Here is a 20,138-nt window from a genome sequence, read left to right on the forward strand (position 1 = left end):
CAAAAGTAATTCAATAACATAATGTTTATCGTTGAGTAAAATGTATTGCTTCCTTACACCTTGAAGTAGGTAATATTCGATCGATTCGGAAGCTGAGGGACGTGATACAGTTATGTCAAAAAACTGTAACATTTCATTTTTTTGTTTGTCATAACGGCAAAGTGGAGTACCGTTCTTTAATATCAAAGGGCAAACAATAAGTAGCGGTGCATCGTTTTATAAGGACTTCTCGCTTGAAGTGTGTGGATAAAAAGATGTAAGGTGTTCATACAAAGTTTCGTTCGGTCCGTTATATCAATAGAGATTAGAGGCACGAGTCTGCGCTCCAGTAATATCGAGATCCGAGTTCATTGTCGGTCGCTTCTTTGATGTGGCTGCAAAAGACATGTCCATTTGGACAATAGCTTAGGGATAATTTAGCAAATCCTCAGTCAGGTGGAAATCCGGTAGCTTTAAGATTTTGTCTGACCACAAAATTAACGGTACGTGATTTAAGTCTAATCGTTTATTGTTTTCTTTTGGATTACATTATTATTATTTTGATTCACTTATAACTTGTTTTAGAAATAGTCGTTTGATATCTAATCATTTGTAGGTATAATGAACCGGTACGAAAATTGATATCATCCATCAGCAACAAGCGCCTCAGTTGGTGCTCCAATTACTTTCGTGTTATTAATCGAATTTGAGATTCTCCAGAAGAGGGGCCAATTAAATGAAGCTGTTTGATTAAAGTGTACCCAACGTTACTTAACATGTCGCCGATAAAGATGATTTCCTTCGTTAAATAAATGTTGGAGATACTACGGCCGCTTCTTGTTGAACCAAAGGCGACACGAGAAAAAAAATATTATCAACAAATCGTTAACTAATATCGACACTTTAAATTTAACTCTTGAATGAATATACATATTAGCATAAGTATAATATAAACAGTAAAGTTATTTTTATGAATGACTACAAATAAGAGAAATATTCTGGTAGAGTGCTTCTTAAAATGTGAGTTTATCTCCTCGCGGGAGATCCCATAGCAATCATTCATAGCATTAATTTTGATAAGTATGACACCTATCCAAGGATACAGAAGCCAATGCTTTTAGCTTTATCTAGCATTTTAATTTATACAATTTGAGGTTCAGTGAAAAATGAACATCTCATGAGAATGTTCTTCGCAAAAGGTGTTAGTTTGGGTTATTTGATTAGATACTTTTTTAGATGGACCGTTGTTTCGACCCGTCGTATATTTGATGATAAGATCTGTTGTGGTCAACTTCGAAAGATTTCGTTCTTTACACTAATTTAGCTGTTCAATTTTGTAAACAAGAAAAAATTGATCCTTGTCCGCTATATTTTGATAGCTCAACGTCCTAATGTTTTTTTGTGATTAAAGTTTATCTTTTGCGTGTTCCATTAAAAAACACACATTGACTGTCATAAAACATAATGTAAAACGCTATGCTTAGTGATTGTGATTAACGAAATACGGTAAATCAATTCGAAATACCATTTCGCATTATCCTACTAAATCGCATAGAAAATTTAATTTTTGTAACATTTCTTATTTTAGTGAATACGTGCGTGAACCGTCAAACCGAGCCCTAAGCGTTACAATACAATTAAAGCAAAGAAAACAAACAAAAACAGGATTTCACTGTAATCCTCTATTGTTCCCAGCTTAGACGTCGGCCATACATTTCATATTTGTTTAAAATCAGAACAGCGTTCAAAAGATACATCGATAAAATACTCGAGCGTTTCCGGTTGGCTGCTGTGTATAATTGCTACGCCATTTATTTCCTTCTCCAGGAATCTCACATTTTGTATAAAATTGTTTAGGCCCAAGTAGGAAACGAATTTACGATTTTTATTGTGTCAAGATATAAATCTTTCTAATGGCACGAGTGATTCTTTGTATGGTTAGAGTATGGGTGATTGTACTAATATAATTGTGTATTTAGCGTGTACGTATGTCACCAATTCTTTGATTTTGAAATTTATTAGGGTACTTTAGGCGTGACAACCACAAGTAGGTTTCTATTATTCTAGGGCCCATCGCAACATGAGTGTGATAGATTCTCTGCAATGTTAGAATTATTGGCAAAATGTTACACATTGTCAGATGAGTTTTATATGGACAAACCTTTTTTTTTCATACTTCCTTCCTTTTCTTTCAGAAGTTAACAAGCACATGCCTGTGACTATTATCTTTTGTAAAAATCTATTTCGCACAATAGGCGTTAAAAGAGTATAAATTTATTTTGTGAAAAAAACCATTCACCAATTTCACGGTCTTTGTATTTATATAATGAAGTAAATTAGTTTTCAATAAAGGATGATTTTAATTTTTTTAAGATTTGAGATAAGGATTTTTACGTCCCTGAGGTCCACCTTGCTGGTTTGATATGAAAATGATTTGTGTAAATAATTTCTTTTTGAAATTGTAAAGCACTATGTTCGTAAGTTCAAACACATTAAATTATAATACAAGTGAGACAAGATAAAATTTAACAATTTAAAATTTATCTATTTTTTGTAACACTTAGTTTGTGTTAGTTTTTAGTAAACACTAAATTAATTACATTTCGTGCTTGTAAGATTTTGTCATGTCAAACATAATTATATTACTTAATCTCAAAAAAATCTTTTAACAGTAACTTAATTAAAACTGGCGAACTATTAACGGTTCTTCTTACACCCAAACATGAAAAAAAAACTACGCAAAAACCATTCTATTGACCATGACGCAACAATTGTTTAGAAGTTTACCGAAACCCTTAAGTCCATCTTGTTGACTTCGACACAGACCGAAATGAAGTGCAAAAAATGTAAAGGTCCTTAAGTAGATTGAACGAAGGGTTCTATTGTGAATGTTGTGTAATGTACCGAGACGACATCACGGCGTCCATCCCACAAGTTGGGCTGTTATCTCTATGGATTCTTTTGCGTTTTGCGGAGAATCTTTTACGTGGACTGTACGGTCAGGTAGGACCCCTTTTGCACAATTCGCCGTAACGCCAACAAAGGTAAGGAGTTGTTGTCGCCACACTTGTCCCGACGAGGCACTTTAAACAGACTCAATTTCACGTCTGGTTGACCGATGAATGCTTGTAACTAATTTTGTGTATCAATACACATCAAAACATAAGATATATTGCGTTTAATGCGTAACAATCGGTTAAAATTTGCGTGAAATAGACGGCTTCCTAATTCAAAAATTCCTTAGGTTTATTATTATTTACACCGCTTTCATACAAAGTTTGCTAAATTAAGTACCTACTTAAGATATTTATAAAATTCCAGAGTATCAATTGATTATATAATTAATTAACATTCTTAACATATGAAATTCCGAAAGTATGAATATAGATATGATATGAATAAATCGATAGACGGGTTGAAAGATTGATAAAAACGATTTCTATTATTGAAGCTGTCCATAATAGAGCGTTCCCAATCGAATTAAAGTCATTGTTATTTTCGGTGTGATGTATATTTTTTGGTTCCTATACGAGTATACATTATGGTATCTGAAGGTCCCTTTTTCTACAAACTATAAGATTAACGTAATCCTGCTTAAATAAAAAAATGCGTTAACTATAATAACTACGATAGACAGATGTATCTATTTTTAAAATTGCTCATAAAAATTGAAATTAAGATTTTCGTTGATTACTACTTTAAACTTAATTTATACTTAATTTTGAAGAGAACTAAGGTTGACAAAGCAATTTACAGAGCAATAACCATTTGGATCAAAATGTGTCTCAATCAACTAATAGGAATTTGAAAGAAATTCAATTTATTACTTAAAAATAAAAAGAGTTTGTATTTATGAATAAATCTGCGTTGTCATCGTCTCGTAATTGAAAGTAAATCTTGTTTTAAGATCATCTCATTGAAATAGTGTTTATTGTTTGTAACGAGTCAAACAAGCCAGTCACGGTGCAAAGGGAAAAGTGAGAGTCTCAGGAAGTGAGTATAAATGAGCTCCAAATACTTTAATAAATAGCATATTTTATTCCAAGACCAGATCCTAGATAATGTTCTAACACTTAATATTATAGAATATTAAACGAAGTTACAATTTATTTATGAAGAATATTGATATTCGTAGACAAACAAAAACTAAATTCACCAAACAAGAGGAAGGCCGCATATTACAACCGACATAATTTCACACGATCTTTGTTTCCAATCGACCAATTCCCGATATCGGTTGCGGCCACAAATCATAAAAAAAATTGAATTTCGAATTTTTGGATCAAGCAAAAAGTCGGCTTGCTTTACAGGAGGCGGGGTGCACTGCGTCCCTTTAAAATTATGGCAATTTTGACACCTCTAACGTGCTAAGTTTTCCTTCAGTCTCCCTATAATTTTGCCGACGTGATCCTCATGATAGCCCATGCTGGGGTGTAATGCTACCGGCTACGTGTTCATCCTGAACCGCTCCCTGATCATAACTTTCATGTTTTTTAATAATATTCGATTAGTGCAGAGTCATCGTACTTTAATGATGTGCGCAATCATAAAAAAATTTTGATTGCGCTCTGTAATTTTTGTGGAATTTAATAGTAATATAACAGAGGCTGAAAAATCTAACAATGTATTCCTTGCATATAATTTTGGAAAGTTCAATAATGTTGAATACCTAATACCTATACTGAGGATCTATTCCAAAAATTTTGGGTTCACTAGTACATACCGGTGCCTGCTTTGCTTGATCTACATTGATCTAGTGTTTTACTGTGATTACTCTATCACTTTTCTGTCAGCCTAGCATCATCTAACTCTCCTAGTATTTTAGTAGAATAATATTTTTTTTTACTTCAATTTTTATTTCTATCAAATTTTAAAATTCTTCCGGGTTTGCTATAGTTAAACGGAAGGAGTAGTAAACGGTACCCGGGTAGAGATTTATACTCGCTTTTTATGTACACAAAAAACAGTAGCGAAAATGAAGAATTGCTGATTGCTCGGGAGCTATTAACGGACACTATAATTTAGAAGTTAGCCTATGATTAAAGTAAGCCTGCCTACCTGTTAAATTAAATTAGGCTTTTTAAGGGTGGCGCTCTTGCATTCCAATGGTGTAAGTCGAATTAAAAAGTGGAGTTTAAAAAAGAAACAGGACAGTATTAATTTACGGACTCATCGAATATTAAGGCGCACACGTGTTAATAGTTTTTATGATTGCTCTTTTTAATAATTTGTATGAGTACTCTCGGTGGGAGGAGTTTGATTTTAATTAACATTAATTTACTCTGTGTTTTCATTTACATTACGGCAGGGTTATAATAGAAAATAAATCTATGGGTTGATGTTAGGAGTATCCGTAATCTTCGAGTGTGCATGAAAACAGTTATGAGTGTGGAGGAAGCGGGAGAGCTCTGTAGGAATCGTAGCAAGTGTAAAATCTATAGTTTTTGCCTACCCTAATAGGAAACTGGTGTGATGGTATGCATAAGTATATTAACCTATTTAGAATCTTTAATACCTACTAGTTTAGGGCCATTCAAATCTTTGCATAGAAATCTTTATTTAAATACTATATAGATACCACCTTCATGGTAATTACGTAAGTCCTATAACATGTGAAAAGAAAACAAACAAATAAACCTACTTTCGCATTTATACTATTACTTGGGATAGATAATAGAAGATGACTACCTCCTCTTCCAAAACTCAATTATCATAACATACATTCAAAATAACATTTAACATACATACACATACTCACGTCTATCCTTGCGGGGTAGGCAGAGCCAACAGTCTTAAAAAGACTGATAGGCCATGTTCAGCTATATGACATTTAATTAAATGTTAAATTTTTTACCAACCCATCTCTTCAATACAATGTAAAATAAATATATATATTTTTTATTTGAATGATGAAATTTTAATTAACCACTGAATTCTCCACAAGTTACCAGGATCTCATAAACAAAGGAATCAATAAAATTAAATCAATATAGATTTATCTTGAAATGGAATGAGATTAGGAAATATTTACTAAGCTCATTTCCACTATCTATATTTTTGACTCATTCAATATTTCGTTATATTCATAGCGAGGCAGGAAAGTCTACTAAGCCTACCGTAGTAACTACAAGATGCCCGGAGCCTAAAGCCAGTACTGATCAGACCCGCAATCTCGGTCCAGCATAATCTTGCAAATATTTATCGTGTGTCAATGCAATATGCCAAAAGCGGGCGCTTATTACGGTTTTTACAAATGTGAGTGCGCTGCGGGCGATAACCGCTGGTGCAAATGAAAACATGTAGCGGTGTTATCCGTTATAATTTTGCCTTTTGGAGAATTTTTTTTTCATTCATTAGTTAGAATACGAACTGATGCTCTGACGGTGAGGGAAATCAGAGTGAGGAAACCTACACATTTAGCCAACTGGATGGGTAAACTCAATCGGTAAGGGTCTAATCTAGTACGGTAAGGTTTACCTCCAAAGGTTGCGGAGGTCAGATGGGAGTCGCTTCTTTTATACCTTACTCACCTACTCCAGAATCCATGGTCAAAGGTATACCCAACCAGTACTAAAGCCAGGAGGATGAAGAAGATTATGAATTTTTTAAAACCATATCCAATGGTATATAAAAATAGCTCTTCTGGCAGTGCATGTACAATGTTGGTTCCAAAACTTATGTGTAAAAGTGACAGTTGGGCAACGCAGAAAAAAACATGAAAGTAGAAACGTGGTAGATATTGGAGCGTTATAAAGTACGGTCCGTGTAAAATTGGGTGACAGGATCCGAAACAGCGAACATATGTTTTCCTTCAAGAAAATCCATACTTCCTTACAATTATGAAATCAGAAGTTCGTCTGTTATGTTTTCACGGTTAACAGCTGGATAGAAATTTCTATGTAAATGTTTCATGGAATTTCCATGGCAACAGGGATTTTAATTAATCACGGTAAGCAATTTTCTCTCTTGTAATTTTTTTAATCTAAATAGCACTACATGTAAAATCGCTACCCGCTTATTCTCTGAACACAATTGGTCTCGTTAGTGAGAAGTTACAGCGTATTGTCCGGCACAATGGTAGGAGGAGCCCGCGCTTGAGGCTACCTCGTGGCTACACTACTGATATGTTCCAAGTGCGTTTACATATCATTTTTACAGTTAAGAATTTCTTCAAAACATGTTATTTATTTGTTTTTTGTATGAAAAATCTTGGCGATGTGACGTATGACTTATTTTTTGGTTTCCTGGACATAAGCACATTGGTAGGAGGATCCGAGTCAGAACGAACATCGTGGCAACGGTACACTACTGATGTGTTCCAGTTTTGGTTCCAGTAAAAGGTTGTAACAGTAAACAAATCTTAAAAATGTGTTATTTAGTAGTTTTTTATATGAGAGATTTCGTGTGGTTTGACTTACGTGTGGTTGAACTTTTTAGTCCTAATATGAAATCTATTACTGTTATCTAAAATAAAGAAAAGAATACATTTCATACAATAATAATAAATGTGTTTGAAAAAGTTGACATTTTTAGTTTTTATTTAAAACAAACGATTTGTTTGATACAGTCAACTATGAAAAATATATATACTCTAAAAAAAGTTTTTTAATTCAAACAAGAAATTCAAGCAAATCGGATTTATTTAGGGATGCTAAAAATCGGTTTTATTAAAAAAGAAACTGGTGTTTTCAATGTATTCCTTGTCTCTACATAGTCCCACGATATGCAGACCACGAAACTGATACGTATGTGATCAATTTATCAATGCGCATGATCTAAATCGCATATCCCTTTGTATCTGCGCTCACGCAAATCTTATGCGCAACTCGACTACGACATAAAGATGTGAACAGAGCAGACACGTCAATGAGCAGTTTGCTTACTTTATGAAAGTATAAGAAATACGTAACCTTCAGATAATTAAAAACAATAGCTTTGCACTTTAAGTGAACTCAATACTTTGAGTCCTTAATATAAAAATGCAACTGGAGATATAGTACTGAATGATAAGAGAGGGAGAGTCAATCTAATAATAAAAAGTACATGCATTACATCACGTCTTCAAGGGGTAGACAGAGCGAATGTTTAAAAAAATTGAAAGTTCACGTTTAGCTGATGGAATTGGATAAAAATAATCTTCGAGTTAAAGTTCTATGTCTTCGTAATTTAGCGACTCGCCTCCGAATCTCACCACGCGATCGATGCGTTGCCCTTCCAATCTTGTTTGCCAACGATAAACTATGATTAATATCCAGTTTCTAAACGAAGGAAACACGCAGAACTACCTACTCTTTTTAGATTATTAGCCCACAGGGTGCAATAACAATTCTTATGAATGTCATCTACAATCTAGGACTTCGTTAAGAGACCCATAAATATTTAGCACGAGACAAACAGGTCTAAGATAAGTGTTCGTTATCGGCGGCTACTGTTGAGGTACTTTCAAATTGAGTCTAAATTTCCAAGAAAAACAATATGAGAAGGCCGACATTGATCGAACATCGGATTGCCATAGAAGGCTTGACGGCTAGCTCCGTCCGTATCGCCCGCAGTTCATCATACGCCGATACTATTCGTTTAAATGGTCATAATTGGTCCAGGAGTGTTTAAAATACAGCACTTGATCATTAAAAGGTATTGGGTGCACTGAGGCTGATATCAACTAAACGGTAACTTAAAAATGGCACAAAAATGAATAATATTTTATTAATGTGATATGTTGATTGCAAAATACTTTGTATAAACTAGATAAATATCGCGTTTATCTCTTTGGAAAAGAAAAAGAAACCTGAACGCAAGGACGAAGGGAACGTATTAAGTTTGTGATTTCAATAAATTAATTGAAACCGCATAAATAACACATGCTATATTTTAATACGCGCACAGTAGTCGAATAATAAATAACAAAATACAAGAGCAACTTGAAGCACGTTGAAAGATGTGCGTGACTGTATATTCAAAACTCGTAATATACAGGTACCTAGTTGTTTAAGTACCGAGATGTCAACATCGATGAGGTGATAAAGATGTTTATTGATGATCTTTAGTTACATTAATTGCCAACAGCGGCGCTTGCGTTGCCGCTATGTCGCCTCGCGTCAAGCGCGAATGACAGAGATTGGTTGTTCGATATGAGCCGGACAGCGGCGCGTTTGATATCGCTTGACGTGCTCTGCGACCAATCGAGTTGCAAGTGCAATGTTCTGTGAGTATTATCCTTTAAGAAATCAATTATAAGGTACATAAAGCATTAAAATATGAGGCGTAGTTTTTGCTTCCACGTCAAAATATATCGATAAAGTTGGGTTTGGTACTTTGTAATGTGAATTATTTACTTGCAAGGCGTTGATTTTAGATTTAGGTTTTCCAAACTTTTGAGACTACTTAGGGTTTATTTTTTCCAATAAGAAACTTATAGTTAGGCTCCTATCATAGTCTAAATACAATTAAGCTAGATACAACTGAAGAGAAACGTAAAATACTCGTATAAAATCCGATCATCTCTGTCCTGTATTAAACGATGACAAATAAATGTAAACTTGAAGAATTTTAATTAATGTAATATAACAATACTTCACCAAACAAAACAAGTTCTTTGCAGTTATCTGCTTTTAAATATGCACTTTTTGCTAGTGAATATTCAATGTAGACATTGCAGTATAAGGTCATGGAATTTAGTGTCAACCCTAGAAACTTTTTACGTGCAAGTGGCGACATCATACCGAAAAAGGTATATGGACTCGTGCTTGCGTTATAAAATGGTTTATAATCTTGGCATTTTATTCAAGGTCACGGCTGAAAAAAGCAGATAGATCTGTTATTAATGAAGTGGGTTTGCGAATGGGTAAAAAAAGTATGTTGACGTTGGTCGGGCGCCTTACTGGTAGTAATTAACATGGGCCAGGCGGCGTGAGCGGCGCGCGCGAGCGTCGCATGCGCAGCCGATCGGTGACAGCCTCCGGACTGCGGTCACTCACACGCGAGCCTGCGGCCTTTCTGAAGGACGGCTCTTTATCTCATTTGCTATTCTAATGCCGGACTATTTTTGTACACGCATTATATAGTTACGTAGAAAATTATGAAAACATTTCTGTTGCTTTATGATTTCTTCATAAGCTACATCTTGTTTAATCAGACAGAAACCTAAGTATACTATTATCAGAATTAATTTACGTTCTTTAATTAGTAGTCAAAAGTGAAGCACGCCTACATAATGCTTTTTTTTTAATAATATTTGTATCGAGAATTAGACGAGTGCATTTTTTTGCTTCCCTGAATTTATCCTGCGTTCTATTACTGCGAAGTCTTAACAATTACCATGTACTAAATAGTTTTAGCAGGTGCATCTCCTTAGAAGAGTTAATTGTATTGCAGGGTAAAGACATCAGCGTTTATTTGCATTATTGGTGGCAGAAGAAAATCATTGTGTACATGTTATAAGCGTTTAATGATACAAATTGATAGGCACGCTTAAAAAAACTTAAAATACTAAAACGGATGTAATAATTACTTGTCATTATGTCTCGCATCCGTGGGCTGTGGATCTAGCAAGTTAGTTGTTAGTATGCATGTAGTTGTAAAATTTACAATGTTGCGGGATGTTTTCGTAACAGTTATTTATTTACTGTTAAATTAACATATTATTTTATTAAATTAAATCCAAATAAATCAATCCCAACTTTTTTTACTAAATAATATTTATTTCATGTAATATAATTTGTTCACTATTACATAACCAAAATGCAATCTACGAGTATCCATCCAAAGTACCTATAGTGTTCAGTTTCTGAATATCTGTTTTTTATTTACTTAAAAAAGTCTTTAAAATAATTCAGCTGAATGTGGCTTTGAGTCTTGTGACTTTAGTTTTGCCTACTCCCTCCGTAAAGGACAAAAAAAGGATATGTGTATGTTTTCTTTAATTTAACGTAAATATAATGTGATAAGTATGTAATAGTGCCGTGTGGTTCCCGGCACTATTACAAAAAAGAATAGGACCACTCCATCTCTTTCCCATGGATGTCGTAAAAGGCGACTAAGGGATAGGCTTATAAACTTAGGATTCCTCTTTTAGGCGATGGGCTAGCAACCTGTCACTATTTGAATCTCGGTTCTATAATTAAGCCAAATAGCTGAACGTGGCCATTCAGTCTTTTCAAGACTGTTGGCTCTGTCTACCCCGCAAGGGATATAGACGTGATCATATGTATGTATGTATGTAACGTAAATATTTTATTTTACGTTTAATTATAATATTGTATTCGTTAAGTCATATCTTTTTGCAGTCCATAATTAAGTAGCTTGCAGCCTGATAGTAATATTTTCGATCCTAATACCTTAATATAGGAGCAGAAACAATTTATATGTAGATTGTGCATCGGCTAATAGTGGCTAAACTACAGGTGCGCCTGCGCGTCGGGTTTGCACACATCCGACCACAATGACCACTAATACATGACATAGAAGTCTAGGATGAGGGATGGAGACTTATTGTGTACAATTTTTTTTATAAAACAATAATGTGGCAAAGTGGTTAACAAAGAATAATGGAATCAATATAAAATAATAAAGACTAAACATGTTCTCAGATTCAAAATTTTGTCTTATTTTTCTCCATAAACCCCTCTGCTTGTTAATAAATACATTTCCTTTATCTATTGTTATATTTCATACAAGTCATATAAAATGTTGCAGAATATTATAGACAATTATTGCGAAATAAGATAAAGAATCATTTTATTTACAAATAAAAAGACGTTAAGATTTTGCTGTTCAATAGATTTCAGCTCTTATTGCACTTGCATGCAAAGTCAATAAACAGGCACATTACTACATTCAGTCAGAAAAGTATCGGGAATGGATTATTTATATATGGTTCCAAATTCAAATTTTTGTTTTTTTTGTTGTTGTTAGATTGGCACAACTGTTTTCCATTTTGGCGCGGAGTTTGAGTTGCATCTGTTGTTTACATTAAATACAGTGCTATTTTTAGTTATATCATATCTAGTGTGTATTGCTAATTTCATAATGGATAAAAACATCGAACAAAGAGTTTGTCTTAAATTTTGCATTGCCAATGGAATATCGTGTTCGGAGTCACTGAAAATGTTACAGAAGGCTTACGGTGAATCGACTTTATCAAAAACTCGTGCTTATGAGTGGTACAAAGCGTTCAAAAGCGGTCGAGATGTGATGGAAGATTTGCCTCGCTCTGGTAGGCCATCAACGTCTGCAACTGAAGTTAACATCGCAAAAGTGAAGGAAATAGTGACTGAAAATCCTCATTCAACTTTGAGAGAGATAGCCACCGAACTTTCTGTATCTCACGAGTCGATCCGTACCATTTTAACTAATAATTTGGGTATGAAACATGTTGCCGCTCGGCTAGTCCCAAAAGACCTGAATTTTTTTCAAAAACTTAATCGTGTGAGAGTCGCTGAGGACATGCTAGAACGAGTCAATTCCGACCCAACATTCATGAAACGCATTGTTACTGGTGACGAGACGTGGGTTTACGAGTTTGACATGCAAACTAGTCAACAAGCTTCGGAGTGGCGCCTTCCAACTGAACCGAAACCGAAAAACCCACGCCAAAGTCGTTCAAAAGTCAAAGTCATGTTGACTGTTTTCTTTGACTATCGCGGTGTTGTGCACTCGGAATTCTTGCCGGAAGGTCAAACGGTAAATAAGGAATATTATTTGAGTGTTATGCGGCGTTTAAGAGAGCAAATCCGACGAAAAAGGCCAGATTTGTGGAAAGAAAATTCTTGGATTTTGCACCATGATAATGCACCTTCGCACAAGGCCATCATTGTGAACGAATTTTTAACCAAACACTCAACAAATACCATCGAGCAACCACCATATTCACCAGATATGGCTCCAGCCGACTTTTTTCTTTTTCCTAAACTCAAATTACCACTTCGTGGCACCCGTTTTCAATCGGTAGAAGACATAAAAGAGAATTCGCGGCGAGAACTGACCTCAATTCCGGAAACAGCGTTTAAAAAATGTTTTGATGATTGGATTATTCGTTGGCGTAAGTGTATCGTTTCTAAAGGAGCATATTTTGAAGGTGATAAAATAAATTTGGATGAATAACAAACAGTTTGTGTATTATTGATCTTTTCCTGCTACTTTCTTGACAGAGTAGTATATACATATACTATATATACTAAAAAGGTTATCATGTAAGAATTATAGGGAACTCCGATATCGAATTTCTACTAATGCCGATCGTAACTACATAGCTAGCGCTGTAAAAATAAGTGCATTAAAAGACCTTTTCATTTTATTTGAATCGTCTCCACGCATTTCGTTGTCCTTGGAATAGATCCTAACATTATCCAGCGTCTATTTTTTATGTTTCAAATCGGAATACGGGCAACAGGTCTGTAGGTGAGCGCGACTAAGTGCCACTTGGAATCCTAATGCATGCAGGTAGAAGCCCTCAGAAACAAGCTTAAGGCCCGCATTTTTTAATATATCTGGCTCAAGATCTGGATATATTTTGCTTTTAGAATGATGCTAGAAATGTTGCTATTATTTTTAGAGTAATAGCCCGTAAAATATATTATTAATAGCGTGGAATGTGTATCCAAATGCAATTTTTATCAACTTGTTATAATTATTAGCTGAAGCTATCGATGAAGCAGATTTTTCTTATAATGTAATTTACTGATCAATATAATAACAACACAAAAAAATATATATATTATAATTACGCATTTAAATTATTTATTCCAAAAAAGACGTATTTATTTAACGGAGAATGTTCTTGTTATAATCTAATATGAATCTTTTCGGTTCTAAATTCTTCGGTAAAAAATTAAGCGAATTCGTAATAAATATAGAAACTATATACACGTACATACTGAAGTGTGGGTTGATAAAAAATGAAAAGTGCTAGTAAATGTAATAACAATTTAATATTCATGGGATCATAACCTAAGGCTATGTCGTACGTGGTGGCTATGCGTAGGTGTGATTACATGAATAATGACACTTGAACAGTAGTTGTATAAAAAGTTACTACCTAGGCTACTGGGTAATCTAAAAGAAGTATGGTACTTGGACCTATAAAACTTTGAATAATAGGATTTCCTTGGGCGATGTCAAACATGATTAAATAAAAATGAAGTTAAAATCAACGTTAAAACGCGTTTATGAATTATTTTATACATTCGCACTTCACATTGTAAATTTGAGTTGAGAAAATAAGCATGCAAATTCAAGAACCTATTCATAATCATATACATTCACGAAAAAGGTCTTAGTATCAGTCAATAAAACGCCAACACTTTAACTGTTTTCTGATTGTAACTAATACAGGTAATCTTCATTCCTGTCTGAGGTAAATGAACACCTGTAGCGACGGCCACTTGGCTGAATATAGAAATTTATTTGCATATGCATGTCAGATAGCGCACCTAGATCATAGCAAAATATGCATGACGAATTCTAACTCTTGATCGACTCTTTTTACGCCTAAGTGGTCGTGAATAAACAAGCAGGCGGGCTGATATTTTTAATTATGTAAAACAAAATTTTTTGTTTCATTTGCTCCTGACAGTAAAAAAGCATCGATATATCAAACAAAACGACGGGAAATATCTCTTTTATTCTTACAAAATTAAGTTAGCCCACATAAAGGAGTTTGTTTAAAACATTAGATGTTTTAAGATGTTATCGGACGTGTTTGGTGTCAAAAGTCTCGCATCATGCCGAACACATTATTGTTGATACGGATCTCGCTTTGTGCTGGCGATCACTTCGTAAACAAGAATAGCGGGAGTTCCTATAAATCATTTTTTATTAAAAAAAATCGATCCTATGCTGGTTCTACATTGGAAAGGTTCCCACTACCAATGTGTTATTTAAAAAGTTACTCTGAACATTTTAAATGTAGCATCAGACGGATATTCTGCAAGTTATTCGATAAAGATGAAATTATTTTTGTTTTAAATTATGAATAAAAGTATGGAAAAATGGTCCTTGGTTCCCTTTTGACATAACGTAAGTAAATTTAGTCATAAACCGGCATCGATATCATGAATTTACATAATATGGTGATTAGACACACGCCGCCACGTTCACGTTAATAATTTAATTTTAGTGTTGTGCAAATTACCAAAAAAAGTAACGTAAACTTGAATAAGTACTCGTACGAGTTTTGTGAGCGCTCTTTGAACTTTGAGGGTTCTGGTTAAAAATAATGGAATTCCATTATTACACAGTTTATCGAACATTACATTTATTCAGTTTAATTACATTTTTAAATAATCACAAGCGTTTTCTTAATATTTATCGTCGTCCCTGTTCGCCAAAAAATCTGTATTTTTTAATATTTAGTACACGTGCATACTCGATAGATCTACTTTTATTATAATTAAATATAAAATAATTTTAGGATCAATGATGCACGTCAATTACCTTAATATATTTTTTTTTATAATGATAATTATAAATGACCAAGTAAGATTTATTTTGTTTGTAAACTCTTTATTGCACATAAAAATAAATATAACAAAAATAAAACAGTCATTGCATATAGAAGAATATTTTCTTTCTTACTTATACCTGCTTATGAGATTATGTGGTTTTCAACACTGAAACTCTTCCAGCGAACCCAAACTTAAAAAACCTGTTTAAAGTAATAGTTAGGAAGAGTAAATGGCAAAATTTATGTCATAAGTACATTTAAAATTCTCCCGTGCTCGGCTCATGCCTTCGCATACAAATTTAAAAATATGTTTGAGTCCGCCATTATGTTATTACGTCTCAACTTAATTATAAAATTGACAGAGTCTGTTTGCACTGAAGATATTGAGGTAGTATTAAATTTAAAACGTGTCTATTTAGTATGCAATTATAGCTTTGTCTGTGTCCGTGACTCTAGTTATGAGGAACAAAAAAAGAATGGATCAGATTATTTTTCGTGGGTTCCGTATAAACTGTTATAAAGAAACGTTTACTAAAATATTTTATTTTGTGTAACTATTACGAGTTCTATGGACATTTATATTGTTTACTAGATTCACCGACACGGTGAGGAAACCTGCGCATTCAAGATGTGTCAACATGATCCAATTGTGTTATATTCTATAATTTATAGAATAGGACCACTCGACAAAGGGAGTGGCTAATAAATTTGCGATTCTTCTTGTAGTCGATGGGCTAGCAACGTTTGAATTTCAATCCTATCACTAGGCCATGGAGCTGAACGTGGCCTTTCAGTTTTTTTCAAGACTGTTGGCTCTGTCTACCCCGCAAGGGATATAGATGTGATTATATGGATGTAAAAAATCTCACTTTTCTAATTTAGGCTCCTTGTCATTAGCGGACTTCGATGTTTCCAGAAAAGTGGGGACGAACTCTGGATTAAAGCCAAGGAGGATGATTCTTTTTCTGTTTCTGTATTGAAAGCTATTTTTACGTGTTCAGCATACCAAACCAAGTGTGTATGTTAACAGTCAGCAGGACTTATGGTTCTACGGCGTTCTATATACACGGAATCCTAAAAGTGACTTGATAATTGGTTGCGAAATAAAATTCATATGTTTACACTGTCGTGCGAATGATTTGTCCTGTCATTTTGTTCATGTCGCTTTACAATGTTAAATAGAAAGGAGAACGGTCAATAAACTAGAACTGGCAGGCTATTTATAAATTACTAGCATTTGCGCGGGGCTTCGCTGCCATGGGAAATTTCAGAATTCTCTATATCTGTACCAAATATCGTGAAAACCAGTTCAGTAGCTTTTTTCTTAATCATTAGTGTGGATGAGAATTAGTGTGGATTTATGCTTATAGCTTAAGGCTTATTGGGAAATTAAATTTTATGTTAATCGTAGCATTGGAATCAATTTAATTTGCAGTTTATACTTGTTGAAAACTAAATAATAATTCTTATAAATTTCAATTTTTTTCATATATATGAAATAAACCAATCGAGTTGTTACATAACTTGATCAATTAATAATCCTTGGAAGCTTTCATTACGTTTTAATGAAACGGGAGCTACTATCGACGATCGCTAATTTTATGTTTTAATTTACGCCTGCGCATATTATCTACACGACATTAATCAGCGTAACGGGACGCCGAGTGCAGATTCTTATTAAAAAAAAATTTAAACGATCATAAAATTGAAATAAAATGGTACAAGATTTATAGCTTTATTTCCATAAACATTTTGTAATTTAAATCTCTTAACGCACTTGCGATCGCAACAATACGAGCCGACGTGTTTTGAAACTGGCATTACAAACTCTTTTCTTGGGATTCTTTCGACCAAATGCTATAATTTATGAAACAAATAAGATAAACTAGAGATATAGAGGCACATTATGATATGTTTCATTTTACAATTTTGTTTGATTGTAATCTAAAGAAATTGACTTTTAACTAAATTGGAACTCTTCATTTAAGGTTTCACAAGTATCAATATCTCACTTTGAAAAATTCATTAGAGCCCCATGTTCAAGTAAATCAATTAAACTACTTCTTACATAGCTCCCCTAAGGCTAAATGAATGCTATCTACGTAACTTTCAATCATAATCTAGACATCTCTTTTACTCTTCAAACAGTGAAAAGAGATAGAAATTTTAACCATTTAGCCACAATCCTTTACTGATGATGAGATGCATTGCAAGTACAGTAGCAACAATACAACAACATATCAACCTACCCAAATTTACTGCAAATTCGCCTCTATTACTGCGTCATAGAGTTCAATGAACGGTAACTTTATGTGCGGTTTACTATAAGAATAGGTTTACCGGTTTTTAATTTTACAAAATAGCTCATCTATTTGTCCCTGTGTTTGTTTACGTCATAAAGGTGGCTGCATATACCTACAAATTTGTAAGTTTAATAGACGCAAAACGTAGTAAAATAATAAGGTGCTATACTCGTATCTTTACTTATATTACTTGAGTGGATTTACATTTAAGTTTTCAAATATGAAAAATATAGTGTAAGAGGTTATTCCAAAATATTATTAAATAAAAAAAGGTTTAATAAAATTAAAAATCCATTGAAATTGCTGTGATTAGTTTCGGATTAGGGACCCATGAGGGCCTTACTTTTTGTGAGGTGAGACATTTTTGACAAAAAAATGAATCTATTTTTGGTAAAAAAAAGTTTTCATATAATTAGATTCGCTATAATGACCCCTTATTTATAACCTATTTCTTTAGACAATATAACATTACAATTAAGTTTCATTTTTATTAACTGAACATTACTGATAAAGGTTTCAGTTATATTCAATACAACTAGTATTATTGGAAATTTATTGTTTTCTAGTAACCAGTAAAAATTACTTTAAATTGAAATTGAGATAATAAGAGCTATATTTTAAGAGGTTGCAATTAGCGTAAGTGCTACTGGTAATTAAGTTATTAATAACTTGAAACTTTGCGTAGATGTTCCTAGCATCAATTTATTCATATCCATAATTATATAGATATTAAGAGGAAAGTCATTACTGTTTATGATAAGGAGCTTGTAACACAACGTTGCATTATTTTAATATATTCCAAAAGCAGGTAATCTCAGAGAGATATTTCGCCTCTATCGCCTTTACAGCAAGACTGCTGTCCATCCATAAAGAAGTGGTCCTAGGAATCTCAGGGCCCTAAACCGCGTCTTCTTTCGCTGCATCTACATTCATAAGTCTCCGCAACCTTTAAACATTCACCATTATTTCCGAATGCAGGCGAATCGCAGACTGCGCTCTTCAATTGGCTCAAATCTTTTGTTTTCTTTTCAGTGTTTATTTTCTTTCGTAAGTTTTGGTAGGCCGGCCTTAACATCCGTGTTGTGCCACACCTGCGTCCGGCTTTATTTGGACCACGTCATAATAAATTTACATCACATTGATTATTATGTGCTGTAATTATTACACTGTAATTATGAAATTTATCCAGTGGATGTAAAGACGATATATTGAATTCCTGTGACATCTGATTTTTAATGGTAAGAAATATTACAATTTTATGATTAGAAATAATTATATGAAAAGTATTTTTATGGTATAATTAAGTATAATGTTGACTTTATTTACTCAAAATAATAAAAAGTGTATATTTTTCTATGATGGGTAACTATGAAGCTATTGGCGCCCAAGACGATTGAAAAAGCCAAAGTATTATTTATTTCAAGATATTTTCCAGAGATTGAAACTGAGGGATTTTCTTTACCTATCTCTTTCTCCTCAAATTAAACTGAGTGTATGCGATGTATGGAATACAACACACCCCGATATTACGAATTAGCTTTCGAGAGATAATTTTCAAAAGTGCAATTATTTCGTATATAGTAGATATGTCTATATCGAAGATTTAGCAGTAATATTACATAATTCCTTAAATAATATAAATATCAACTAAAAATTACTTTATCCACTGAGTAAGTAAGTACTGTCTTTACCTTGCAAAATAATCATTGCCATTATCAACATTTAAATCTCTTTGTTCGAGAATAATTAAATCACAACTGTTGAGGGGTCCATTTTGATACTAGTGTGTCCTCGAGCGAACAACACCTGCGTCCGCTGATGAACCTTCTTCTTTATGGTGACCAATAAATATGATTGTTTTGGGAAAACTCGGAATTAGAATATATCAAATCTCTCAATCAGTATGTTATTAACACTGATTATTACAGAAGGCACAAACTGAGCTAAAAACTGTACAGTACAGGTTCGAAAACTTAGAAAAGGTCATTGCGTTTTTTTTGGACAAGATTTGATTGGTGGTTTTTAAAAATTAAAAATTTACATATTTTATGTCGTTATCTAAATCTAACATTATTTAGATGGTAAGCCATAAAACATAGTAATACATTAACGAAACTGTGATAGAAAAATTCAATTATCATTAAACTACCCTTCAATACCTTTTATACAATTAAATAATCCACAAACTATTAAAAAGTTAATGTATTTTTCTAAATACTTGGTAATCCTACTGATTTATTCTAGAAAAGTAAAACGACAGAGGAGACAATAAAGCGAACCCTCTCCCTTACATCGGACAGGAAGACCAAGTAAAAAGTCGATCGGGGTCAAATCAGGCTGGATCATCCATCATTTATCTTGTTAAAGAGGCTACCGATAGAGTAACGTTTGATATTATAGGCAACTTTTATTTA

This window comes from Amyelois transitella, chromosome 6 (assembly GCF_032362555.1).
Source record: "Amyelois transitella isolate CPQ chromosome 6, ilAmyTran1.1, whole genome shotgun sequence".
NCBI classification, from domain to species: domain Eukaryota; kingdom Metazoa; phylum Arthropoda; class Insecta; order Lepidoptera; family Pyralidae; genus Amyelois; species Amyelois transitella.